Raw genomic sequence first — 8491 nt, forward strand, 5'->3', positions numbered from 1 at the left:
TTGTTTAAACCCTACTTTATTCACTGATAACATAATGAAGAAATTCATAGACACAATGTTCTATTTGCTATACCAACTGCTAGAAGTCCTTGAGTTGTCAAGGTGCATATTGAATATTCACTACTTCACACATGAAAAAAAAAATAGAGAAGAAAACCGATAATTTTGACGAGCGAAGGAGTTTAAAGGCCTTATATAAGATTTTCTACATTTTGGAGCCTTTAGCTTCTTCTATTTTGACCTTGAACTAAGACCCAAATACTGAATAGTAACCTTATGACTTAATAGTACTGTTACTGGTAATCCAGTTAGGACATAAAACTAAATCTAAGCAATAAATAAACACTCTGAAAAATAGAATAATAGAATAAGACCAGGCTGATACCTAAAATAGGGGAAGTTGAAGTGAAACAAAATGTAACGACTGAATGACCAAATTAGTGTAGTGTATTCAACTCTTATTCAAGACAATCTGATCTAGATACACTGGTGGTCCATGTTGGAACCATGAAGGAATCAACCCCAATTCCATAAATTATTATCATGCAATGTATGGAGTCAACATTATTAAAAAATCTGGTTGAGGCTGTGATGGTATAGAGAATAATTAATATCTCTATGTAACATGGATTTAAGGATCAGTGTTGGGATTGGCTTGTACCTGGGCAATACCAATCTGGATCTTTCTAGATTATATGATCCAAAAATGATCGGTTAATTGGAAGAGAAAAAGCCCGTATACAAAGGGGATTGGCTAATCCATGGCATATAATTAATCAGTCCAGTACAGATCGAGCTGGTTAATTCAGTAGCAGTCCTTAAAACCATGCAATTTAATGGAATCTTTGTGAATCATGGGCTTCAGTAATATTGTGTGTACTATGCATTTCAGAATTTGTTGTTTGTTTTGAGGTAACTAGGAGTAGCACACTAGCACCGTGATAGCAAAGCCATCAGTGAAAATTTTATATGGTGCTAGTTGGGTGGTGAGAACTGAAAAGGGATTTTGAGTTTACATGCACTATGGTATTAATCAGTAGAATGGAAACAAAGGAAGTGTGTAGACAACTCCAAGTAGCTGGGATAAGAGGATTAGAGAGTAGAGTTAAGGACTCTTAGCTTTCTGTTTTGTGAATGCTTCCTTCTCATGGTAATGTGGGTTGTTGCTCATACTTATGGTGAGATGTATTTTCCGATTGGTCTGTGAATTTATTTAGTAACATTGATTTTTCTATTTTTGGCAGGTTTGTAATTTATATGTTTTCTGGTGTCTGATAATCTCTACCTTTGTGTTTCTTGAATGGAACTTTAATCTCTTTTACAGAAGAACATGTATGTCAAGTTTTGGAGATTATCTTTTAAGCTGATCTTTTTCTATTTCCTCCCTTCAGGTAGCTGTGGAGGAGCTCCACATATTCAACTGTCAAACTTCCACTCTGGCTATGCTAGAACCCAATCTGGCAGTTTACAAACATTGTATCCCATAAGAAGTTGGACCAGGCAGATACTACTACATGTAGCAGGTATGGTGCTCTCAAACAGGTCTATGAAGCCTTTTACCACAAGCTGCAGATCATCTTTGGAAACAGAAAGTATGTTCATTTTACAATCATCCATGATGATGACGTGATTATAATAAATAATTAAATAATGATTATAAGTATGTGCTTTTGTGGGAATATCTATGCTTTATATTAGGGCTGCAACAGGGTCGGGTTGGGCAGGGCTTTATAGAACCCTAGTCCAACCCTAAGTCCCCTTAGCTAGGCCCAAGCCCGACCCGACCCTGACTCAGGGCCAGAAAAATCCAACCCTGACCCGCCCTCCGGCCCGACCCTAATTGGCCCTGATCATGGGGAGGGGGAAAGAAATGCATGGGTTGGGAAGAACGTATTAATTTTACATAAAATAACAATATAATAAATTATATTATAACACTTATTGTCTTCATATATAGTATATTATATAAAAAAATGTGGGTGAAATTTAAAGTTCATAATGTATAATTTATATCAATATATATTTTATAGTATAACTTAAATCAGGGTCGGGCCGGGTTGGCCAAGCTTAGCTCAAGACCTCAACCCTAACCCGACCCGACCCGACCCGACCCTAACTCAGGGCTAGAAGTTTCCAACCCTGACCCGCCCTCAGGGCCAAATATCTCAGCCCAGACCCTATTCGGGCTCAGGGCAGGCCAGGGCGGGTTCGGGCCGGCAGGGCCAAACTTGCACCCCTACTTTATATACTTGTCAATATCATTAAAAACAAAAACTACTCATCAATATTCTGTGAATAAATAGATTTCTTGCTTGAATTGTGTTTGGATCTCTTGGTTTCACCCTAAATTATCCAAAAATACCATGATTCATGACTCTATCAGTAGATGCCAAGTTCATTGTCATGACCCTTAGTCCAGACATCCAACGGTTTAAAGAATCTGTCTTTATGAGAGACAAACCTGTAAGAATCCCCTGGCTTTGGGGCCATTAAGGAAGAAGAAATTGTATGTCCACCAAAATAGCAACTAGGTTTCAGAATTAGTAACCTAGCTATGACTCCACGTCAACATTGTAAATCCCCATCAAAATGACTACACAACAACCATTCAATATAGAGAATAACATAAATCAAGCCAAGGTGATCCAATGGACAGAAACTTCGAATCAACAAACCTTCAAAATTAGAAACTAAAGGTCAGAACTTCAATCAGCAGCATCCATCGATGTGTCCCATGGATGGCACTCAAACTCTCATCGGAGGATGGTTATGGGATACCCTTGAAGGTTATGGGATACCCTTGAACACTCCAAAATATCAGCCTCAAAGGAGGGCTACATGTGGGGGAATGGTTCTCACACAGAATTAGAAATTAGGTCAGAAATAACCAAGGTTCTAAATCTCGGGTTTCAACCTGGGTTCGACCAGCCCGAAACCGAGATATGGTTGAAACTAGGTCGAAACCTGGTACTTTTTCCCAGCCAACTCGAGACTGTGGTTTCGAAGCCCAGAAATGTTTTTTTAGGTCTGATTTTTTGTATACAGCCTATTTTTGGCATTCTAAACACAATGAATGAACTATTTTCAAAAAAAAAAAAAAAAAACCACTCATAATGGTACTTGTGGTTATTGACCCAAGTTTACTAGTGTGCACTGAAAGATACACTAAATCTGGTATTATAAATACTTAGTTCACATAAAGTTAAAGTACAAGAACACTGAATAATACAAGTTATCCAAATGAAACATTAAGGTGCTCAACAGTCAACACTCGCTCAATTCCATGCAAAGAGAGGTTCACACACTAGATTAAGAGTGTTGATGTAGGTTGTAGATGCACCAAACGAAGCAAATATGCGAAGAAATACACACTTTTTTGCCAAACTCCCACTCCCTGTGTCAAAACCACCGAGATCTATTATGTTTCAATCAAAACTTGCCATTTTTAAGTTCCGTTTTGGGTTGGTTCAACTGGTTTCGACTGAAACCAGTCAAAACAACCGAGATATGGTATTTTTTAAACTCCCACCTTAACTCGTCTCAGTTTCTTGCGAAACCGAGATATCTCGGTAGTTTCGGTTGGTTTCGACCAAGTTCTTTTTCCATGGAAATAACAACTTACAGACACGGCCATATGCAGCCAATAGATGGAGATAATATCAGTATTGAGGGGAGGGAATAAGAGGGTTATTACAGTACCAAAATACGGCCAGAAGTTGATGACCAGATTGAAATATATGTAGAGGTCTGAAAATCCCTGTCAAAGAACTCCAAACACAGGATGCTCACGGTGTATATGGAAATAACAACTTAGAGACACAGCCATATGCAGGCATTAGATGGAGATAATATCAGTATTGAGGGGAGGGAATAAGAGGGTTATTACAGTACCAAAATACGGCCAGAAGTTGATGACCAGCTTAGAGGTCTTCTCTACCAGCTTCTTGGAAGGAATTGATGGAGCAGCCTTGGAGGGTTGTAAGTTGTAACAGCAATCAAACAGAGACACAAGGGAGTCTCGGTTCCTCTCTGTTGGTGACTTTTTTGCAGGATTGATAAAATAGAAACCGTAGAGAAAAAGGAAGAGAGAAGATTGGGGAAGAAAAAGGGGGGATATAACCAAGTCCTCTCATCTATGGCCTTGTTCAGTCTCTCACTGACCTTGGTCTCTCACCATAACTGAATCTCACAGCACAAAGCAACAATTTTTTTTTTTCAAAACTCCCAATCATGGGGGCTGTAGTGCAGCCTCTATTTTATTGATGGGGAAATGATCCCCACGATGCCAGCATCTGGACCCGACCCCTTTTGCATTCCCATATATCCCCTCATTGTCAGGGTTTCCCATAATATCCCTCCCTCCAATGCCTAAAACTGCACACGGGTGTCGGAGGGAACCCGAACCCTCTCCCGTTACTGATAATCTCAAAGTAAACCTCCCTTGTGTGGAGGAGAGAAGATCCCTTACAAAATACAACCCAATAAAAATAGAAATTAATCTAGCTTGCTTCCTAATTTCTTTCTTCTTTTTTTTAATATTTTTCTTTTGGGGGGGGGGGGAGGGGGGGTGGTGGGGGGGAACTGGGGAGGGGGGAAGGTAACAGCTAGGAGACTCGAACTTGTGACCTCCTGGTGAGCACGGACATGAAGCGCATCACAGCTCACCAACTGCGCTAGGCAGCTGTTGTTTGCTTCCTAATTTCTGGTTGCACTAAAATAGAAACTAAATAACTGCTTAGAAATATAGAAACAAAGATTAAAAGATCTCCTTGAAGCCTCCCACACAAGTCATTAAAAGAGTCTCTTAATGGACCCAAACCAGGCCCATTAGTTTGGCCTAAAACTCCAACCATCAGGCCTTATAATGCAGGTCATGCTGGCCCATATGAAGGCCAACAGGGGGCTGGCTCGATAGGAGCAGGCCTGGCCAGCTGTCTCTGGATCTTCCTCCTCTTCAAGCCCCATCGTCCTGCATCATATGTTTTAGAGGAATAGAGTTTAACATGTTGTCCTTCTTCCATTCCACTCCACAGAACCCGTTGGACATGTAATCCCCTTATTAGTTCAATATTGAACATCAGCCACTCCTGTCAAATCATAACATTTAGGTGACGAAATGAAGTAAATGTAAAACTTGGATATTTTCATAATCCAAATTGGATATTTGTGTGCATCCATTTATTTTGATTCATTTATTAGATTTTTTTTAATCTATTATTATTAGAAGGTAGAAAGTTGAACCATATTACTTGGATGTAGGACTAGTATGAACTAGGGTTGACATAACAGTTAAGTACAATGGCTGGGAACAAACTTTTCATATTCAGAGTCATCTGATGTAATGAAGGCTGAATTGTCATTTCGTCAATTTGAAAGATGAGATTTTTACAACCCATCAATAAATCTTACATTGGATAAGTAGTTTCCTCTGCCCATCTTAACCTGTTCTTCTGTTTACTGTGTCTGTTTCAACCGCACTGCCTTTAGGCCACTCGGCCCCCCACTGTAGGAGATGAGGCAAGGCAGCTCTGTCATTATCAGGCAGATAGTTTGGTTGGAAGCTATTGATTATCATCAGAACCTCGATCATCAGCCATTTTTATAACCCATGAGATGGTAACCCTGCATTCAGTTAGAACATGGTTTGAAAGACATGGCTTGAATGACCCCCCTATACTACTCAAAAGTTGGGGGCTTTGACTAAACACTTCCATTGTTATCTCATAGAAGAACTCATGGAATAAATAAGGTGAAATGATTGAAAGTCGACCAGAAGCTAGTATGACTATCGGGTAAAAATACAACACCCTTATGAATGGCTTAACAAATTGGACCTAGTTTCTCTCCACCCATGGTGAAGAGAGAATCTCTTCATCCACCCCATCTGACTCTCTGGTGAAGGGAATAATACATTATCCTAAGAAATTAACTGAACAACTCAAGCAAGATCCTTGCAAAGTAGGCAGGGTTACTAACTAAACAAAACACCCCACCCACGTACATACACGTGGGGCTTCAAAGTGTTTTTTTTTCTTTTTCCATATTTTAATCTCACTTGTAAATTGGGATGGCTGATTCATAGAGTTTGTAGCCTACAAGTTTGTCGTGCCAGCATTCCTCTCATTGTGAATAATATGCCATTAAGCTCTCTATGAATCTTATTTGTAATTTTTGTTTCCACTGCAATATTCAAAATATTTCGTGCTTGTAGTTGAAATGAAACACGCTTTACTGAATTTTTAAGGTGGAAAATGATATAGTGAACCCACAGTGGCATGCAATTTCATGAACTCCGGGTGGAATAACTTTTTCTTGGAATCAAAGAACTGCAGCTCGACGTAGTTGTGTCTTTTTTTTCTTTGGAGAAAGTTTTACCATGGTGCAGGGAAAACTACAGCTATCAATGGTTGTCAATGTTTGCTCCCCCTATTTACGAATGGTCAATAACACCTCCATTATTCCCCTCTACCTTATGGAGACCATCCAAGTCCATCGGTCAAGGGATTCTCCCTTAACCTTGGGTGTGGGAAATCTCAGTCCTCCTAATGTCTTATGAAGATTTCATGCCACAGTGGATAGTAGAATTCCTTTTGTTTTAGTTATTGTTATAGGAAGGTGGATGCAATTTGGCCAATTTGCTTTGGAAGACAACTCAGGCTTCATTTTTCTGCAATGTTGCAAATTGGTTGGGGCTTAAATTTCACTGGGGTAGGGTTCACCCTTTACTCATCATGTATTAAATTTGGACCCAAATGAACCCTTGCCACATGTCGAATTAAGTGGACAAAAAATGGAAAAGCAGTTGTTCTATTGACCTTGGCATAATGGCCTGTTTCATTTAGCCACATGACAGATGATGTGGTAAGTTGCAACCATTTGACCATGTGTCAAGTTTGAGGGTCCAACTCAGCCATATTACCTTACCGTTCTTTTATTGGTCAATTTTCCATTTATTTTCAATAGTTCATCATTGGAATGCATATTTGTCTTTTGACTTGTTAGTTATATGTCAAATCTCTAGATACATGGATTTTTCAACAATTTATTTTACCTTGCCATATGACCAAACTTTGTTGCCTAAAAGTTAAGGCTATGTTTGGATGCCAAGAAAAGAAAAAATTCAGAAAAAAAATGAATTTGAGGAGAAAGATAGATACATAAATCAATCATTGCATCATTATAATTTTTGTCTCATTATGTTTTTCTTTCCTTTCTTTTCTTTTCTTGGCATCCAAACATAGCCTAGTAAGAACTTGAGGTCGTCTTGAGCACAAAATTGAAGCCTGATACAATCTGCGGCATGGTACAATGAGGTGTTGGCAGTTCATCCAAATTTCCCACTTTACGCAGCGGGAACGGTAAGGGTAAAGGTTAGGAAACCTTGCTCGTTTAGCTGAACGGGGAAGGTAAGGATAGCCAAATTTAGAGGGTGCAAGTATGGCCGAGTAATTCCATGCCAATCCGAAGCCCACTTAAAATTTTCAGCGACTGGGGTCCGTCTTGGGCTGAAACCTTGGATTGAGCCCCGGCCCATATATACATACATACGCACACGTATATTTGTAAGGCCAAATCCAGCCTTCCTTATGCCCTAGTAGGCCGGGCTTTGGCTGAGATATCCTAATCTAACCTCGGGTCGGGCAGTGCTTAGGCTAAACCCTAAGAACACCTGGCTGGGCTTGGGTGTTCAAAAACCCAACCTAACCCTGGGTCAGGTCCGGCTTGACCTGAGCCCCAAAAGAACTCTGGGCTGGGCTTAGATTTTAAATACCGGGCCAAACCCAACCCGTGTTTGCTTACACAAATTTTACCCGCTAGCTCAACAAGCATGGTATGAGCGGGACACTTTAACCCTCCAGCCTCTAAATTTTTCCTCCATCACCTGCCTTAACCTCCCTCACGGGGAGAGCAAGGGTAAAGAAACTTACCCGTGGAGCTAGGAGGGTAAGGGTAAAAACATTTTACCCGGCCCAGCAAGTTGTAGAATGAACGAGAGGGGAACCATGACTGTGCATGGTGCACGTTTGTGCTTTCAACCGTTGAATGATATGATCACGTGTTTGTCATCTCCATCCAACGGTTGCTAGGCACGGTCTTGCACCACGCACGACCGTTCACGAAGAAGAATATTTCATTAAGAACCTACTTAGAAAGGAATTCTGACTAATTCAGTCGTTGAGATGCCGTTTTAGGGTTTTAGACTTCACTAGGGTTTAGTTGTTTTGGCTTGCAGCCAGCCTTGCATTGAATTTAGGGTTTTCGGTTTGGCAGTTTTTCAGATTTATATTCTTTATAATTCTTTCCCGCCGACTCATTCCGAGGAGGCTGTGAAGTTTTTTTTTGTTCATAGGAACTGGATCTTAATTTTGAGTGAGTTGGTAATTCTCTCATTGATATTATTTTGGTGTTTTCTGTTCAAATAATAAATCTTCATCAAATGTTGTTTCACTGGCATTCCGATTTATCCATCTTGATCATCTGATTCTTCCGG

This window comes from Telopea speciosissima, chromosome 2 (genome assembly GCF_018873765.1).
Source record: "Telopea speciosissima isolate NSW1024214 ecotype Mountain lineage chromosome 2, Tspe_v1, whole genome shotgun sequence".
NCBI classification, from domain to species: Eukaryota; Viridiplantae; Streptophyta; class Magnoliopsida; order Proteales; family Proteaceae; genus Telopea; species Telopea speciosissima.